General features: G+C 34.3%; 1 long non-coding RNA gene across 1 annotated transcript; it reads right to left on the bottom strand.

Annotated features, from left to right (window-relative positions):
- Nucleotides 1-6,504: 6,504 nt before the first annotated feature.
- On the bottom strand, nt 6,505-18,766 carry LOC128169685 (uncharacterized). Its single transcript, XR_008241575.1, has 3 exons — nt 18,618-18,766; nt 7,900-7,996; nt 6,505-7,760 (listed from the first exon to the last, which is right to left on the bottom strand). It is a non-coding gene; the product is annotated as an uncharacterized LOC128169685 (long non-coding RNA).
- Between the last annotated feature and the right edge of the window lie 241 nt (nt 18,767-19,007).

Genomic DNA, 19,007 nt, shown 5'->3' with positions numbered 1-19,007 from the left:
CATAGGTCAGTGTACTGAATAATACCAGGTAAATAGGTGCTAAGTTGTTGGGTTGCTCTCAGTGGAAAGTTTGAATTGTGTCGGGTACGAATGTATGACTGTTTTGTTGTTCTTAGTAGACCGTACCAATAGCATTGGATACTTGGTATCAACTGCATCATCATTTCCTTTTTTTACTGTTATGAAACTGGATTGTACAACTGTTCAGTTGCTTTCAGTATACATGTTGCTACCAATTGGTTTTGTTCTTTAGAATAATGTTGTGTTGCTCTCAGTTGACCATATGGATGGCTTAGGGTTCTGATGTATTACTATTATGTTGCTCTCAAAGGACAGTGTGAATCGTATTGTGTAACATATGTGTAGCTTACGTGTTGCTCTGATTAGAGAGTATCAATTTCCTGAGTTACTGTTGTACAATTGGTAGCTCTTCCAATGACATTTGATCAAAAGGCTAGATTACTTATTGAAAACTGTTGTGTTAATCCTAGTGAACTGTATCATTGCCTAAGATGTTATTATGAAATGCCATGTTGGTCTCATTGGATGATAGGAATTTGTTCTTAGTGATTCACATCAATAGCCTAGTGTACTATTGTACAATTATTATGTTTCTCTCAGAGGACCTTATCAATAAGCTAGGGTATCATGCATAACATAATATGTTTTTCTTAGGTGAACATATGTTTAGCCTATTGTACTAAGGTGCAATGGTTATGTTCTTACCAGAAGGTTTATGAATAGACAAGTTATATTAATGTATAGATGTTGTGTTGCTCGCAGAAGACTACCAATTGTCTTAGGTACCACTATTGATGTTAAGTTTCTCTTAGAGACATTATCAATAGACAAAAAATGATAATATGTTTTATTTCACTCAATAGACCGTATTTATAGGTAAGTGTACTGAATAATACCAGGTAAATAGGTGCTAAGTTGTTGGGTTGCTCTCAGTAGAAAGTTTGAATTGTGTCGGGTACGAATGTATGACTGTTTTGTTGTTCTTAGTAGATCGAACCATTAGCATTGGAACTTGGTATCAACAGCATCATCATTTGCCTTGAGTACTGTTATAAAACTGGATTGTACAACTGTTCAGTTGCTTTTAGTATAGCTACCAATTGGTTTGGTTCTTTAGAATAATGTTGTGTTGCTCTCAGTTGACCATATCGATGGCTTAGGGTTCTGATGTATTACTATTATGTTGCTCTCAAAGGACAGTGTGAATCGTATTGTGTAACATATGTGTAACTTACGTGTTGCTCTGATTAGACGATATCAATTGCCTGAGTTACTATTGTACAATTGGTAGCTCTTCCAATGACATTTGATCAAAAGGCTAGATTACTTATTGAAAACTGTTGTGTTAATCCTAGTGAACTGTATCATTGCCTAAGATGTTATTATGAAATGCCATGTTGGTCTCATTGGATGATAGGAATTTGTTCTTAGTGATTCACATCAATAGCCTAGTATACTATTGTACAATTGTTATGTTTCTCTCAGAGGACCTTATCAATAAGCTAAGGTATCATGCATAACATAATATGGTTTTCTTAGGTGAACATATGTTTAGCCTACTGTACTAAGGTGCAATGGTTATGTTCTTACCAGAAGGTTTATGAATAGACAAGTTATATTAATGTATAGATGTTGTGTTGCTCTCAGAAGACTACCAATTGCCTTAGGTACCACTATTGATGTTAAGTTTCTCTCAGTGACATTATCAATAGACAAAAATACTAATGTGTAGCTGTTTTATTTCACTCAATAGACCGTATTCATAGGTCAGTGTACTGAATAATACCAGGTAAATAGGTGCTAAGTTGTTGGGTTGCTCTCAGTGGAAAGTTTGAATTGTGTCGGGTACGAATGTATGACTGTTTTGTTGTTCTTAGTAGACCGTACCAATAGCATTGGATACTTGGTATCAACAGCATCATCATTTGCCTTGAGTACTGTTATAAAAATGGATTGTACAACTGTTCAGTTGCTTTTAGTATAGCTACCAATTGGTTTGGTTCTTTAGAATAATGTTGTGTTGCTCTCAGTTGACCATATGGATGGCTTAGGGTTCTGATGTATTACTATTATGTTGCTCTCAAAGGACAGTGTGAATCGTATTGTGTAACATATGTGTATCTTACGTGTTGCTCTGATTAGAGAGTATCAATTTCCTGAGTTACTGTTGTACAATTTGTAGCTCTTCCAATGACATTTGTTCAAAAGGCTAGATTACTTATTGAAAACTGTTGTGTTAATCCTAGTGAACTGTATCATTGCCTAAGATGTTATTATGAAATGCCAGGTTGGTCTCATTGGATGATAGGAATTTGTTCTTAGTGATTCACATCAATAGCCTAGTATACTTTTGTACAATTGTTATGTTTCTCTCAGAGGACATTATCAATAAGCTAGGGTATCATGCATAACATAATATGGTTTTCTTAGGTGAACATATGTATAGCCCACTGTACTAAGGTGCAATTGTTTTTTTCTTTCCAGAAGTTTATGAATAGACAAGTTATATTAATGTATAGATGTTGTGTTGCTCTCAGAAGACTACCAATTGCCTTAGGTACCACTATTGATGTTAAGTTTCTCTTAGAGACATTATCAATAGACAAAAAATGCTAATATGTTTTATTTCACTCAATAGACCGTATTTATAGGTAAGTGTACTGAATAATACCAGGTAAATAGGTGCTAAGTTGTTGGGTTGCTCTCAGTAGAAAGTTTGAATTGTGTCGGGTATGAATGTATGACTGTTTTGTTGTTCTTAGTAGACCGTACCATTAGCATTGGAACTTGGTATCAACAGCATCATCATTTGCCTTGAATACTGTTATAAAACTGGATTGTACAACTGTTCAGTTGCTTTTAGTATAGCTACCAATTGGTTTGGTTCTTTAGAATAATGTGTTGCTATCAGTTGACCATATCGATGGTTTAGGGTTCTGATGTATTACTATTATGTTGCTCTTAAAGGACATTGTGAATCGTATTGTGTAACATATGTTTAACTTACGTGTTTCCCTGATTAGACGATATCAATTGCCTGAGTTACTATTGTACAATTGGTAGCTCTTCCAATGACATTTGATCAAAAGGCTAGATTACTTATTGAAAACTGTTGTGTTAATCCTAGTGAACTGTATCATTGCCTAAGATGTTATTATGAAATGCCATGTTGGTCTCATTGGATGATAGGAATTTGTTCTTAGTGATTCACATCAATAGCCTAGTGTACTATTGTACAATTATTATGTTTCTCTCAGAGGACCTTATCAATAAGCTAGGGTATCATGCATAACATAATATGTTTTTCTTTGGTGAACATATGTTTAGCCTATTGTACTAAGGTGCAATGGTTATGTTCTTACCAGAAGGTTTATGAATAGACAAGTTATATTAATGTATAGATGTTGTGTTGCTCGCAGAAGACTACCAACTGCCTTAGGTACCACTATTGATGTTAAGTTTCTCTTAGAGACATTATCAATAGACAAAAAATACTAATATGTTTTATTTCACTCAATAGACCGTATTTATAGGTAAGTGTACTGAATAATACCAGGTAAATAGGTGCTAAGTTGTTGGGTTGCTCTCAGTAGAAAGTTTGAATTGTGTCGGGTACGAATGTATGACTGTTTTGTTGTTCTTAGTAGATCGAACCATTAGCATTGGAACTTGGTATCAACAGCATCATCATTTGCCTTGAGTACTGTTATAAAACTGGATTGTACAACTGTTCAGTTGCTTTCAGTATACATGTTGCTACTAATTGGTTTGGTTCTTTAGAATAATGTTGTGTTGCTCTCAGTTGACCAAATCGATGGCTTAGGGTTCTGATGTATTACTATGATGTTGCTCTCAAAGGACAGTGTGAATCGTATTGTGTAACATATGTGTATCTTACGTGTTGCTCTGATTAGACGGTATCAATTGCCTGAGTTACTATTGTACAATTGGTAGCTCTTCCAATGACATTTGATCAAAAGGCTAGATTACTTATTGAAAACTGTTGTGTTAATCCTAGTGAACTGTATCATTGCCTAAGATGTTATTATGAAATGCCATGTTGGTCTCATTGGATGATAGGAATTTGTTCTTAGTGATTCACATCAATAGCCTAGTGTACTATTGTACAATTATTAAGTTTCTCTCAGAGGACCTTATCAATAAGCTAGGGTATCATGCATAATATAATATGGTTTTCTTAGGTGAAAATATGTTTAGCCTATTGTACTAAGGTGCAATGGTTATGTTCTTACCAGAAGGTTTATGAATAGACAAGTTATATTAATGTATAGATGTTGTGTTGCTCGCAGAAGACTACCAATTGCCTTAGGTACCACTATTGATGTTAAGTTTCTCTTAGAGACATTATCAATAGACAAAAAATACTATTATGTTTTATTTCACTCAATAGACCGATTTATGGGTAAGTGTACTGAATAATACCAGGTAAATAGGTGCTAAGTTGTTGGGTTGCTCTCAGTAGAAAGTTTGAATTGTGTCGGGTACGAATGTATGACTGTTTTGTTGTTCTTAGTAGACCGTACCATTAGCATTGGAACTTGGTATCAACAGCATCATCATTTGCCTTGAGTACTGTTATAAAACTGGATTGTACAACTGTTCAGTTGCTTTTAGTATAGCTACCAATTGGTTTGGTTCTTTAGAATAATGTGTTGCTCTCAGTTGAGCATATCGATGGCTTAGGGTACTGATGTATTACTATTATGTTGCTCTCAAAGGACAGTGTGAATCGTATTGTGTAACATATGTGTATCTTACGTGTTGCTCTGATTAGAGAGTATCAATTTCCTGAGTTACTATTGTACAATTGGTAGCTCTTCCAATGACATTTGATCAAAAGGCTAGATTACTTATTGAAAACTGTTGTGTTAATCCTAGTGAACTGTATCATTGCCTAAGATGTTATTATGAAATGCCAGGTTGGTCTCATTGGATGATAGGAATTTGTTCTTAGTGATTCACATCAATAGCCTAGTATACTTTTGTACAATTGTTATGTTTCTCTCAGAGGACATTATCAATAAGCTAGGGTATCATGCATAACATAATATGGTTTTCTTAGGTGAACATATGTATAGCCCACTGTACTAAGGTGCAATTGTTATGTTCTTACCAGAAGTTTATGAATAGACAAGTTATATTAATGTATAGATGTTGTGTTGCTCTCAGAAGACTACCAATTGCCTTAGGTACCACTATTGATGTTAAGTTTCTCTTAGAGACATTATCAATAGACAAAAAATACTAATATGTTTTATTTCACTCAATAGACCGATTTATGGGTAAGTGTACTGAATAATACCAGGTAAACATGACATTGTATCATTTGATATGATATAATGTTGTATTGAATTATATTGGTTCATATGATATAATATGATATTATGTATCAAATATGATACAGTGTCATACAATACAATATTTTACTAAAAGATACAATATAATATTATATGATTCACTGTTATGATGTATTATGTAATATGATATTGTATTATGTGATCAAATACAATAATGTATAACAGAATACAATTTCATATCATATGTTGCAATATCATATCTCATCATTGTTTATTACGGTATTTTATTGTAGTATATGATATTGTTTGTAAGTATGATAGGATGCAATATTTAATTTGATATTATTGTATTGATTAACATAATTTTATGAACATATGATTAATATCATACAATTTTTTGAACAGATGATATACGATATTGTGTCCAACAGAATCCAGGAATATCCAAGATCATAAAGTATGATTTTCATATGATATGATAAAGGTGGTCTCATAAAAGTGATGCCTCATTAGGGTGATGCCTCGTCTTAGTGAGCTTTGTAATCTGTGGTTATCAATGTTTATTAATCCTAGTGAACTATAGATATTATAATGAAATGCCATGTTGGTCCCATTGGATGATATGAGTGTTTCTGTATACTAAAGAAATAATATTGTTCTTAGTGATTCATATCAATAACTTTGTTTAATTATTATGTTTCTCTTAGAGGACCATATCATTTAGCTAGGGTGTCGTGCATAACATAATATGGTGTTCTTAGGTGAACATATGATTAGCTTACTGTTCTAAGGTACAATGGTTATGTATCGTGCATATAAGCATTGAATGCTTTTTTTTTTTTTGGATTTGTCGGTCCTATGACACACCAATGCGAGCAAACAAATTATATTTATATTGATTTTATTTTTTATTTTATTAATGGTCGTAGTTTTAAAATTTGCGCCTTTACTAGCAGGTGTTTGTAATTGATGGAAGAGCCAAAAAATCAGCTGTTGTGACATGGGAAATATAGTGCTCAAAAATATTAAGAAGAAAGATTTTTTTTTTTTGAGAAATGCTATATTTAATCGCAAAAGTTTGAATTCAATAACAATACATGAGTATTTTCCAACAAGATGATTTATTCATAAAGAATAAACATTATCAACACGTAACAATACAGTAAGCACAACTGAGTAAAACGAAATGTGCTCTCCCTGAAGTTTGCATTATTGAAAAACCCAGCTGTTGAATTAATGTTTTGCATGTTCATGTTAACTGTTTTCAATGTTGCTGGCATGGAGGACGATGTTGTGGCTGTGGAATTTGACGATATGAGAGTTGTGGTCTCATGTGCAGATGGTGACGGTAAGTTTTCAAGTTGAGCCTGATTTTCATGGGTTCGTGGTGGCAAGTTCGAGAACCTGGTCGACAGCGGTGGAAGAGCTACGATCGTAAAAGGGGATGAAGATGCAGACGCCATCGCAGAATGCTTTTTTTTTTGCTTAGAGGAGAGCGATCTGTTATATGACCTCATTGAACTCTCATTCCTTTGGTTCGACATGAACATGATGTGTCGTGCTTCAAATCCCTGATCATTAAGGTAAGTGTTTGCAGTGGCCAGTAAACAGTGGGATGTGTATTTATGCTCCACACCAGCAGCAAAGCAAATCTCCCCGAGAGACTTGTTGAAAGTGCGCTTTGGCAGGGGTTTTGCTGAATACCAAATATCAGAATGAACTCTCTCTTATATGTATTGGTTGAAAAGATTTGTAGCATTTGAATCTGTTTTTGACATCAGTAACTTTAAGAGATAAACATGACAGCAGTTTTCATTATCAGTTGCGTACATTATCTTGTCTGTATGGCTGTCATCGGCATCTACACCACCTTGATGATTATTTTGTAATGTTTTGTGTTGTAATGCAGCATATTGGCAAGTTTCATCTGTGCAGAAGACAAAGCTGTTATGATTAAACTTATGGTGGAACTCTAAACCTATGGTATTAAAATTGATGGACAGAAAGTACCATACAGCATGGCGCAAAACCACTGGTGATGATGTGGCACCTTGGAGGTATTTATAAATCTTCTGCAGATCATGTATCTCGATAATATCTTTGTGTGATGTTGGTTTTGACAGATCAAGTCAGGTTCGCTCTTTAAAGAAACCATCCAAGATTCCATTGGCTGTTCTGAACTCCTTGTCATGGACTATATTTACATCTCTCTGAATGTCAGCAAGATGGCGATTTATTGCTCCTTTGATATTGATCAAAGTATTTTTGTGGTACAAAGGCTAAACATCATCATCAACTTTTTCTTTGGGGCTGGCTTCACAATAAAATCACGAGAGATGACTGGCAAGAGTTGACACATTTGCTGTTTGCAGGTCTAATGTTGCACCATTAGTACAGAACCATAGATCTCCATGTTCCAATCTAAAAGGAGTGAGTTGTGTTTTAGAGACTGACATTGTGTAACGTTTGGGGGTCTTGTGTTTGGTTGTGTAAATTCTGCAACAAATCTTGACCCTTAAAGATTTTTATACAAATGTCAAATTGCTGCAAACACATTTACCTTGAAAAATCCCCATGCTGTATTTTTTTTTTGTTGATTTTGCTTGCCTGGAGTCGAAAAATTTCTCTATTTCCTCATTTGTAACAGTTTTGAATCTCTGTGGAAAATGGGGTTTGTTTTCATTACTTCAGTTTTGATTTATAGCTCACCTGAGCTGAAAGCTCAAGTGAGCTATTCTGATCACATTTTGTCCATTGTCCGTCTGTCCGTCTTTTAACTTTTAACATTTTGAACTTCTTTTGTAAAACCGCTTCGCCAATTTCAACCAAAATTGGCACAAACCATCCTTATGGGAAGGCAAGTATAAATTGCAGAAATGAAAGACCGATCTTTATTCAAAGGGGAGAAACCTCAAAACTGTAGAAAAAGAGAGTGCATTTTTAAAAATTTTGAAATAATATTGTTCTTAGTGAATCATATCAATAGCCTAGTGCACTATTTTACAATTATTATGTTTCTCTCAGTGGACCATATCAATAAGCTAGGTCGTCATGGTGAACATAGGAAAAGCTAAGTTTACTATGGTACAATGGTTATGTTCTTACCAGAAAGCGGATATCAAGAGGTAAGTTATACTTATGTACAGCTGCTGTGTTGCTTTCAAGAGACTACTACCAATAACCTAGGGTACTAATTTTGATGTTAAGTTGCTCTCAGTGACAGTATCAGTAGCCAAAAATACTAATTTGTAGCTGTTATTTTTCACCCAATAGAGCTATCCATAGCCTAGGGTACAGATTAATACCAGGTATATACCTGTTAAGTTCCTTTCAGTGGACTTAAGCAATAACCCAGTGTACTTATTAATATTTGGAATGATGCTTCTATATAGACAGTTTCAATCGCCTGAGGTTCTGGTGCATAGCTGTTGAGTTGCTTTCTGTGAAAAGCATGAATTGTGTCGGGTACTAATGTATAACTGGATTTTTAGCTCACTTGAGCTGAAAGCTCATGTGAGCTATTCTGATCACATTTTGTCTGTTGCTTGTCTGTTTGTAAACTTTTCATATTTTCAACATCTTCTCCAGAAGCACTGGGCCAATTTCAACGAAACTTGGCACAGAGCATTATTAGGCAAAGGGGATACAAAGTTGTGAAAACTAAGGACCACCTTTTTTTTCAAGAGGAGATAATTAGGAATTATTGAAAAAAAATTAAGAACTTTTCAAAAATCTTCTTCTCAAGAACCAATTGGCCAGGAAAGCTAAAACTTGTGTGGAAGCATACTAAGGTAGTATAGATTGTGAAAATCATGACCTTTTAAAGATAGGGTGGGGCCACAATAGTGGGTCAAATTTTTTCATAGGAATATATTGAGTAAATCTTTAAAAATCTTCCTCTCAGAAACTAACCAGTCAGGAAAATTTGTGTGGAAGCATCCTAAGGTAGCAAGGGATAGTTTCGGATAAAGTACCCGTCAATATTTTTGTAAAATTGAAAGTTGCTGTACTTGAAGGCTTATGAGTGTTGCTAAAATTCATGAAATGATTTTTAATGATTATCATTAGTTAGAGGGGTGTCACTTGTTGAAATTGATATGCAATATGTAGGCCCCATATGTTAGGTACATGAGAATCAGAAGTAAAATGTGAAAACCTGCGGCTATGACTGTTGTGTTGACTTTACACAGTAAAATTGCAAGTTACAGATGGGAGGTAAAATAACATGAAAAGTAGGTGGATTGAACATTGTCAACTATACACCAGTAAGTTTCTGACATGTGATGGTGCAACATGCACGCGGTACAGAAGGTCAACCCTTTGCAGGGAATTAGTCACTTTCTTTAAATTAGAAACCTGCGAAATATATATATATATATATGTATATATTTTACTTAATTTAAGCGTTTTATGTCACAATATGGAGGTATCCCATGCCAGTGATTCAACCTAATATAACAAACAAGTGAATATTTAACATTTTTGTTTTACTTCAGTTCCACTTGGAATGTGAATGAGGTATAAAGAACAAACCCCTTCAACGCCACTGTATCTTCTGCTTGAAGATTCGTCCAGTCTGGCGAACGAAAATGGAAGATGCATTCTCCATCGAATTCTGCTAAGATGTTGAAGTTGTCACACTCAAGACATGAACTCTACCAAGAAGTTTAAGGACAACTTTTACTCAATTGTGTGTCCATACAGCCAGGGCACCATGCCCTCGTAAACCACTTGTCTAGAACACCAAGTTGCGACATTCTCTGCTTACCTACCGCAGCAATTTGCCATGTAGAAAGGTCCAAATGGCCTGTGTTTGAGAAGAGCTGAAACAGGCAGCATCATTCACGATGGCACGAGCCATCAAGTCTGTTGCTATCTGTGTGCAAAGAGGCTGAAGATGTGGAAATGAAAATGTCCTGTATTTCATGAGAAGATTAAAGATGTTAAACGAAACTATAAGCTGTAATTTTCATTATACTGTATTGATCATAGACGTCACTACAGTAACGTTTTAATTATCGTACTTAATCATGTCACATGCATATCATAACATTGCAAATGATTTATGTAAATCCCATTGGGGCAAGTGGCAATTGACATTTAATCAAAACTTTTTTAGCTCACTGACACGAGGTTGACTGGAGCTTATGTTATACCGTTGGCGTCTGGACGTGGTAAAAGTTTGTGGTGCAGGTCTTGTATCTAAATTATTAATTAACTTACCTTCATCAAACTTGCATGGATGGTGCATCTGGACAAACTAATGAACTTTTAAGACTTGGATGCTGAATCTGGATCTTGAATTCTGGATGTTGGCTTTAAAAATGTTAAGAGCAGAGCAAAGTTTTTGGAGCAGGTGCCATTTGATGACTATATCTTACTTACTACTGGTCCTAACTCCACCATACTTGCATGACAGGTGTGTCTGATGATAGATATGCAGTTGACAGGATCAAATACTTAATCTGAGCCATAGGTTTCAGATGCTGAATGATGATACATTTAAGGTTTTTGGAGTTGGTTAATTTTTTTTGGAGCAGATGCCCTTTGATGGACACATCTTAGTTTTTGGTTTAGTGTTTATCAACTTTGTATAAATGATGCAGGTTTTGATACTGATGCACTCAACATGTATGGATGCTAAATCTGAACCATATTTTCCGGATTCCGGAGGTTATTATAATGGAGCACGTGTAGATTTTTTGAGTAGTCGAATGTAGGTTTGATATCTGGAGAACAGCTGTCCTGACAAACTTATATGGATCATATAACTTTGAATTCGATACATACGGCTTGCTTCAGAAACAGAGAATGATCTCTTCATTATCAAGAATGCTAAAACAATTGTCCTAAGTACCTCAATCAAACGTGTTTGAAAGATGAGTTTGTTGTTATATAAAATGATTCCTTTATTATTGTATTGGATGATATGATACAGTATTGTGTTATATGATACAATTTTGAATAATATAACGTAGTATTGTAAAATAATATAATATTTAAGAAATAAACAGCAATTGAAAATTTTTATCGGACCTGGCCATGGTTTGTCACGTGATCATATCCTGTGAAGCCCAAAGGGCTTCTCGGAAGACTTGATTACGTACCAACTGAGTTCATATCCCGGTGAACATTTTATTTAACGTTATATAATAAGTGCCCGAGAAAACCATTGTCAACCGACGCGAAGCGGGGGTAAACAATGGTTTTCGAGGGGTGTCAACAGTTACCCTCCCAAATGGGCGCTATTTATTTTATTATAATGAATGTCTTAATTTTAAAGAAAATTTTACTCCTTTTAAATAGAAATGAAGTGAATTCTATGGCAATCGGTATATGCGCATAATTTACGCGCATGTAGCAATTCGTTGGGTTACCCGTTGCCAAGTGTGTTGCTAACGCTCAGGGTAATTGAACGGATTACCAACTGCGTCTAAACCAATCAGATTTTAGTATTTAACATGAAATTATAATAATGCTGATTATAACTTATATTTACATTTGAAATAGGCAAACCCTTGAAAATTATTAAAATAATCGTGTTTTAATGTTTACAATAATGCAACTGTCAAGTGATAAGCATGTGCGGTAATCATTGTGAAATCATTAAAATGTTCACACAGAATTGAACGTTTCGCTATTCTATATATTCATTTATGTACGCATATTAGCAAATATAAGTATATGAGTATTACAAAATAATATATTATATGATGCAGTTACGTATCAAGACATATCATTGTAATGTATAATGTGATACAATATTGTATCATATAATAAGGTGCGATATTATATGCGTATTTTAAAGTGGTGCGATAGAATGTGATACGTATTAAAGAACAGGGGCGTACAAGGCGTTGTATATCCCCCACTTGAAGCAATGGAGACGAAAGAATTTCAATTGAAGTTTGAATATTAATTTTTGGTTTGTATGCATTGTTTTTAGTATAAATTTCAGGATGAAAGCCAATATTGTGCTTTCGTTCTACAAACACGACAGTTATAGATTTCCAAATAAAGCTGCACAGCGTTTTATGCCAAAATCTTGGTTCATTCACTGTTCTAAATTGCAAAAATTTAGGTATGAATAGGTCCAGTCTCCACCCTAAAAGTACTTTTATTTAAAGAATAAGATTTTAATCAATTTTATTATTGATTTTTCAAAATGAAGTCTAGACCCATAATGGGCCAAATTCGTGGGTTTCACCAAAAAAGTTTTACTGTATTAAATATTGTCAAGCAGTTAAATTTATTCACCTATACCCTAATGTGTCAACTTAGCTCACTAGGATAGGCGGAGGCTTGCACCCCATTCTTCTCGATTGAGAGGGTGCTTGAAACGTTAAACGGCGTTTTATATAAAATTCATTTGCTTTTAAGTAAAACATTTTTTGCCTTTTTATTGGGCTATTATGTAAAAAATATCTAATACCATTTGTATTATGACAATTATTGCGTAATGTTCATTTTACACTCAATGTCGGATAGAAATAGCGATAGCACAGATAAGAGATCATGCTGTAATGATTAGAAATCAAACAAATAAACCAAAGGAAATAAATACCAAGTGCATGTATTAATGTTTACTATTTATTTGTCAGAAAATGCAGTTCTATATCATACATGTACATGTCCTGGTGTACACTTTCAAATGTAAAGATTTGTTTTATATGTTCATATGCCATTTCAAAATCCTGGTTACGGGGGGATTTGTCAGGCCTTGTACGCTCTTGTCCTTTACTTATGATTATTATACAACTTTGTTTCATATGATATACAAAACTGTCTAATAAAACTAAACTCAGTATTTCTATTTAAAAGCAGTAAGACTTTATTTAAGATCGTTAATGATTTTCATACACCGGTAATATGATATAGGTGATTCCTCGTCCAAACATTGTGCCCTATCCTTCAAATTAGGTACTTTTTAAGCTCGAATTACACAAAATTGGGCCAGACTTCCCCCTGCATGAGTCATACTGATACTTATGTTCTCTCCCAAGTTCATGCAAATTATCCTAATATCGCATGATTTGTAGATGCATTAAATACCTCCATTCATTAGTGTACACGTAGCAGGTGGAGCCTCCAACTCACTATTTTAGAAATAGTCACGTACCTAATACAAAGCTGATTATTTGATACTTAATATTGATAATATGAAATTAAGTATCACTTGTATTGAAATTTAGAATCGCTTATTGATAACAGAGAACAACCGGATTTATTTATGCTCACGAATAGTCACTTATTACGATTCACTGTCTTAGAAATATTGTAAAGAAAGTCGATTGTTACTTCGAAGTTAATAATGACATATTTGAATAACAAATTATTTTCTACACATCGTTGTGAACTCATTTGGGAAACCTTAACATACCTGCATAGTATTCATGGACCTTGCTCAGATGCTTTAAACAGCTTCTGCAAATAGTCATTTATAATTTAACTACTTTATCTTTTTATTATTTTTTTTATTTTTCAGATAGCTTTTGTGTTACAGATTATTTACTTATATTTGGTAGATTTACAAATAAGTGCTTTTTAAATTGAATTTATACAGGTATGTGTTCACAAGTGTTTTGACATGTTTAAGAAAGTTAGTTTGGAAAGGTGCAAATAAAATGAAAATAATTTTTGATGAAATTTCGAGTTGTTTTATACATACATATATATTTAAATGTTTAATATGCATTTATTCTATAGATTTCTACTTTCATATTTTAGAAAATGTGCCGTAGCCAAATATTCTATTTAATATGAGACATTCTGTCATCCTCCAACTTCTGACATTGATTCAGTTGCAATACTTTTTGAAAAGAGGGCCATATTTCAAAATATTGATAAAATATAGCACAAAGCTTCCAATGGGCTTTTATATATTCCCCCCAAAAAGAGTCTGTTCCATGAACAAGGGCAGATATATTGGAAAATAAGATCAAAAGAAAGGGTCACAAAAAATCTTTTCAAGAACTTTGAGATAGACTTTTACAAAACGAGCACTGAATGATAAGTATCTGTTCTGGATAAAACAAAATATTTTTGACCTTGAGTCTAGCACTTTGAGTGTAAAGTTATGATAAAAGAACGCATGCCCTCTGTATGTCAAAAGATCCAGACCTTATTGTACACTAAGTAAATTGAACATTCAAAGACCGACGTATACATGTATATCTTTCATGTCGATATTAGTGATATGTTTATCAAGAGGTGTCGACCTTTTACAGTGTTGTTTTTATATAATTATGTAATAGTGAGTAAAAAGCATCAGACCCGAAAGAATTGGAGGCCCTTACTTTGTGGACGCAATTCTCATGGCACCTACTAGTGGTGGTCAATTTTCATTGTAAAACTTATGTTGAGGGTTACAAGTCTAGTTCAAAAGATCCAGGCCTGATGGTTAGGGTTACAGGTCTAGTTCAAAAGATCCAGGCCTTTTTGTAATTCATCTACAAAAATAATTGGATTTGTAAACATCGGAATCGGAAACATTAAAATCCCGTACCCTGAGGTCTTAAGTATTCAGGATCAATTACTAGTTGCGAAGCACTACCATATAAAAATTACAGCGAAGATACCATCTACAGTCCTTGCTATAATATCTCAATATATTTCTAATATTAAATAGCAATTGAAACATGGGGCTCAGAAACACCGAGACACTGTCAAAGTATTGTGTTGGTACATCTTCTACATTAAAAGATATATAGGCTCTCCTTCAATATACATAATTAACGTAATAAGAGTTACAAATATCGGGATTGGAAACATTGAAGGTCTGTTCTGTGGAGACTAAAATTCTCAGTGTTACTAACAAAGTCTAGCACTATCAGTGTAAACTTATGATAAAAGAATATGTACCCCATGTAGTTTAAAAGAGACAGACCCTACTGTACACCAAGTGAACTGAAAATGTAAACACCAACTCTTTCATGTCGACATAAGTGCTGTGTTTATCAAGCGGTGTCGACCTTCTACAGTATGTCAAAAAGTGTAAATAAAAAACACTGGAGGCCCTTACCACGTGGGCTAAAGATCTCATACTACCTACCAGTAGTGGTAAGCTACCATTGTAAAATTATTGTTAGGATTACATGTCTAGTTCAAAAGATCCGGGCCCTTTTGTAACCTATCTACATACGATGATGGAATTTTAAAACATCAGAACAGGAATCATGGAACCCCCTACCATGAGGCCTGCAATAATCAGGGTCGTCTACTGGTTGTTAACATTACCACATTAAATTACATAATGATACAATCTCTAGTTTAAAAAATCCAGTCCTTATTGTAATTTTTCAATTGATAAATAATACTAAAAGATAATTAAAACATCAGACACTGAAACATCGAAACTTCTCTACCCCGGAGCTGAAATTGCAAGTGGTCTGACACTGTCAACATATTGTGCTAATACAACTTCCTTTAACAGAAATAGACCCTCCTGTGATACATATATTTAACAAAATTAGAATTATACACATCGGGCTTTGAAACATTGAATGTCCGTCCTATGGGTTCTGAAATTTTCAGTGTTACCAACCAAAAAGCTTGCACTATCACTGTTAACAGAATCAGACCCTATTGTACACCAAGGGAATTCAAAATAAAATAAACCGACGTATTTCGAGTCGACATTAGTGCTGTGTTTATTAAGCGTTTTCGACTTTTTACAGTGTTGTTTTCATGTATGTATAAAAAAGAGTAAATGAACATTTGACTAAAAAAAAAAATAAAGAAAAAAACATCGCAGGCTCTTACCCCGTGGGCTGAAGTTTTCATGGCACCTTCTAGTGGTGGACAGCTGTCATTGTAAAATTTATGGTTAGGGGAAAAGACAATAAAACACCAGGCTCCGAAACATCGAAACACCCTACCCTGGAGCTGAAATTTTTAGGATCACCTGCAAGTGGTCTTACACGGTCCAAATATTGCGTTGATACATTTTTTTTAAAAGAGATATAGGTCCTCCTGTAATACATCTATTTAACACAATTCTTACCAAAATCAATAGCATTGAAACGTACGACTTTTCAACACTTTATACAACCATTCCCCATGAGAAATTAAAATCTAGGTTTTTTGATATTATAGATTGTTGTTTCTTTTATAAAAATGGAAGTCATGAAAATGCTTACCTGTCATTGGAAATCTAAAAAAATATTTTGTTAAAAACCATTCTGATTGCACACACAAGTACTCTGAAGTTGACACTAAAAAGATGCTTGAGTTTCTGATAGGCAACATCTTGTATGTAGTTTTTGGAAATCAAGTCTTCAAACAATCTGTTGGAATTCCCATGGGTACCAATGTGCCCCATTGTTACCAGACCTTTTTTGTATTCTTATGAAGCAGAATTTATTAAAAAAAACTTGTACGTGAAAAAATAAATCACTCGTTGTGGCCTTCAATTCAACATTCAGGTATATCTACGACGTATTATCAATTAACAATTGTTATTTCCTTACTGACGTCGACTCAATATATCCCAGTGAACTTGAAATAAAAGATACCACAGCGTCTGCGTCATCTATTACATATTTGGATATTTTACTGGAAATGGACATTGATGGTAATCTAACAACAAAACTTTATGATAAACGCGTTGACTTCAATTTTTTTATAGTCAGCCTTCCTTACTTATGTAGCAATATACCTTCATAAACTGAATATGGTGTTTTTGTCTCTCAGTTAATTCGATATACAAGGGCATACATATGAACAGTTTCTAAGGCGAGGCAAGCTACTGACAAACAAGTTGATTAACGGGACAATCCACAGTCTCGTTTGAAGTCATCTTTTCGTAAGTTCTTTGGTCGATACAAAGACCTTGTGGGCAAATAAAATCTTCCACTGGATTGCATTCTTACTGAAGTTTTTCATACAAATTGTTAGACCATAATTAACACCCAATTGTCTACGGACTTTTCCGTTTTGTCCAGATTACGACAAAGACCACACGGCGGGTGTGACCGGTCAGCAGAGAATGCTAACTCCTCCTAAGCACCTGATGCTACCTTCAATGTAATGGCTCAAGGTTTGTATTTTGACCATCCCAAACAAACCAAAAAATCAACGTTTCTTTTTTTTCCTATTGTGACATTTTCCCGATTTTGACATTTACATCGATTATGACATGCCAAATTATCTCAAGGAGCACACGGCGGGTACGACCGGTCAGCAGAGGATGCTCACTCCTCCTAGGCCTCTGATTCTTTTTGGAGTTCCATGTTGTTCTCCTATAAATTTGTATTTTGTTTTATGGATTTTTGAGATGGTTGAGTTTGTTTTTGTCATTTTTTTTTTCATTTAACACAAAGAGAATTATAGATATTGCGTTCGAAAATATTGAATTTCCGTTCTATGGGGACTGAAATTTTCAGTGTTACTAAGCATTTAGATAGCACTTCCACTGTAAAGTTCACCAAAAAGTACATGTTCCCTCCGTACCTTGTTTAACAGAATCAGACCATACTGTACACCAAGGGAATTAAAAATGAATACACCGACATATATATCTTTCATGTCGACATTAGTGCTGTGTTTATCAAGCAGTGTCGACAGAATCAGACTTTTCTGTACACCGAGGGAATTAAAAATGAAATACACCGACGTATACATCTCTCGTGTCGATATTAGTGCTGTGTTTATCAAGCGGTGTCGACCTTTTATAATGTTATTTTTATATATGTTAAAAAAGGGTTAAAGAACAATGTACTCGAAAACAATGAAGGCTCTTACTCCGTGGGCTGAAGTTTTAATGGCACCTATTAGTTGTGAACAGCTACCATTGTAAGACTTATTGTTTGGGGAAAAAAACCATTAAAAGTATCTGGCTCCAAAACATCAAAACACCCTACCTAGGAGATAAAATTATTAGGTTAACCTGCAAGTGGTCGTGTCAACATATTGTGTTGATACAACTTATTTTTAAAAGATTTAGGCCCTCTAGCAAATAAAACAATAATGAACATCGGGCTCCAAAAACATTGAATGCCCGGTCTGTGGGACTGAAATTCCCAGTGTAAGTAACCTTTGGTCTTACACTATCACAGTTAAGTTAATCTAAAAGTATATGTGCCATATTAAGTTTAACAGAATCAGACCCTACTGTACACCAAGGGAATTAAAAATGAAAAAAACACCATCTTATTTACCTTTCTTGTTGACATTAGTGCTTTGTTTATCAAGCGGTGTCGACTTTTTAAAGTGATATTTTTATATAATGTTAAAAAAAGGTCAAAGAACATTGTACTCGGAAACAACAAATGCTCTTACCTTGTGGGCTGAAGTTTTCATGCCACTTACTAGTGGTGGACAGGTCCCAGTGTAGAAATTATAGTTGGGGAAAATAACAATAAAAACATTGGGTTCCGAAACATCAAAACACCCTCCCCTAGAGATGATATTATTAGGTTCACTTGCAGTTGGTTATGACACTGTAAATATATTGTGTTGATGCAATTTCATTTTTAAAAGATATAACCTCTCCTTTATTACATCTATTTAATCTAAATCGAATTAAAAAAATCGGACTCGGAAACACTGAATGTCCGTTCTATGAAGACCAAAATGTTCAGTGTTTATAACCTATAGTCTAACATTATGACTGTCAAGCTAACCTGAAAGTAAATGTACCCTATCTAGTTTAACAGATTCAGACCTTTG

The sequence above is a fragment of the Crassostrea angulata genome, unplaced genomic scaffold, assembly GCF_025612915.1.
Source record: "Crassostrea angulata isolate pt1a10 unplaced genomic scaffold, ASM2561291v2 HiC_scaffold_171, whole genome shotgun sequence".
Lineage (NCBI taxonomy): Eukaryota > Metazoa > Mollusca > Bivalvia > Ostreida > Ostreidae > Magallana > Magallana angulata.
The sequence above is the reverse complement of the archived record's forward strand: the minus strand, read 5'-3'. Positions and strand labels throughout refer to the sequence as shown.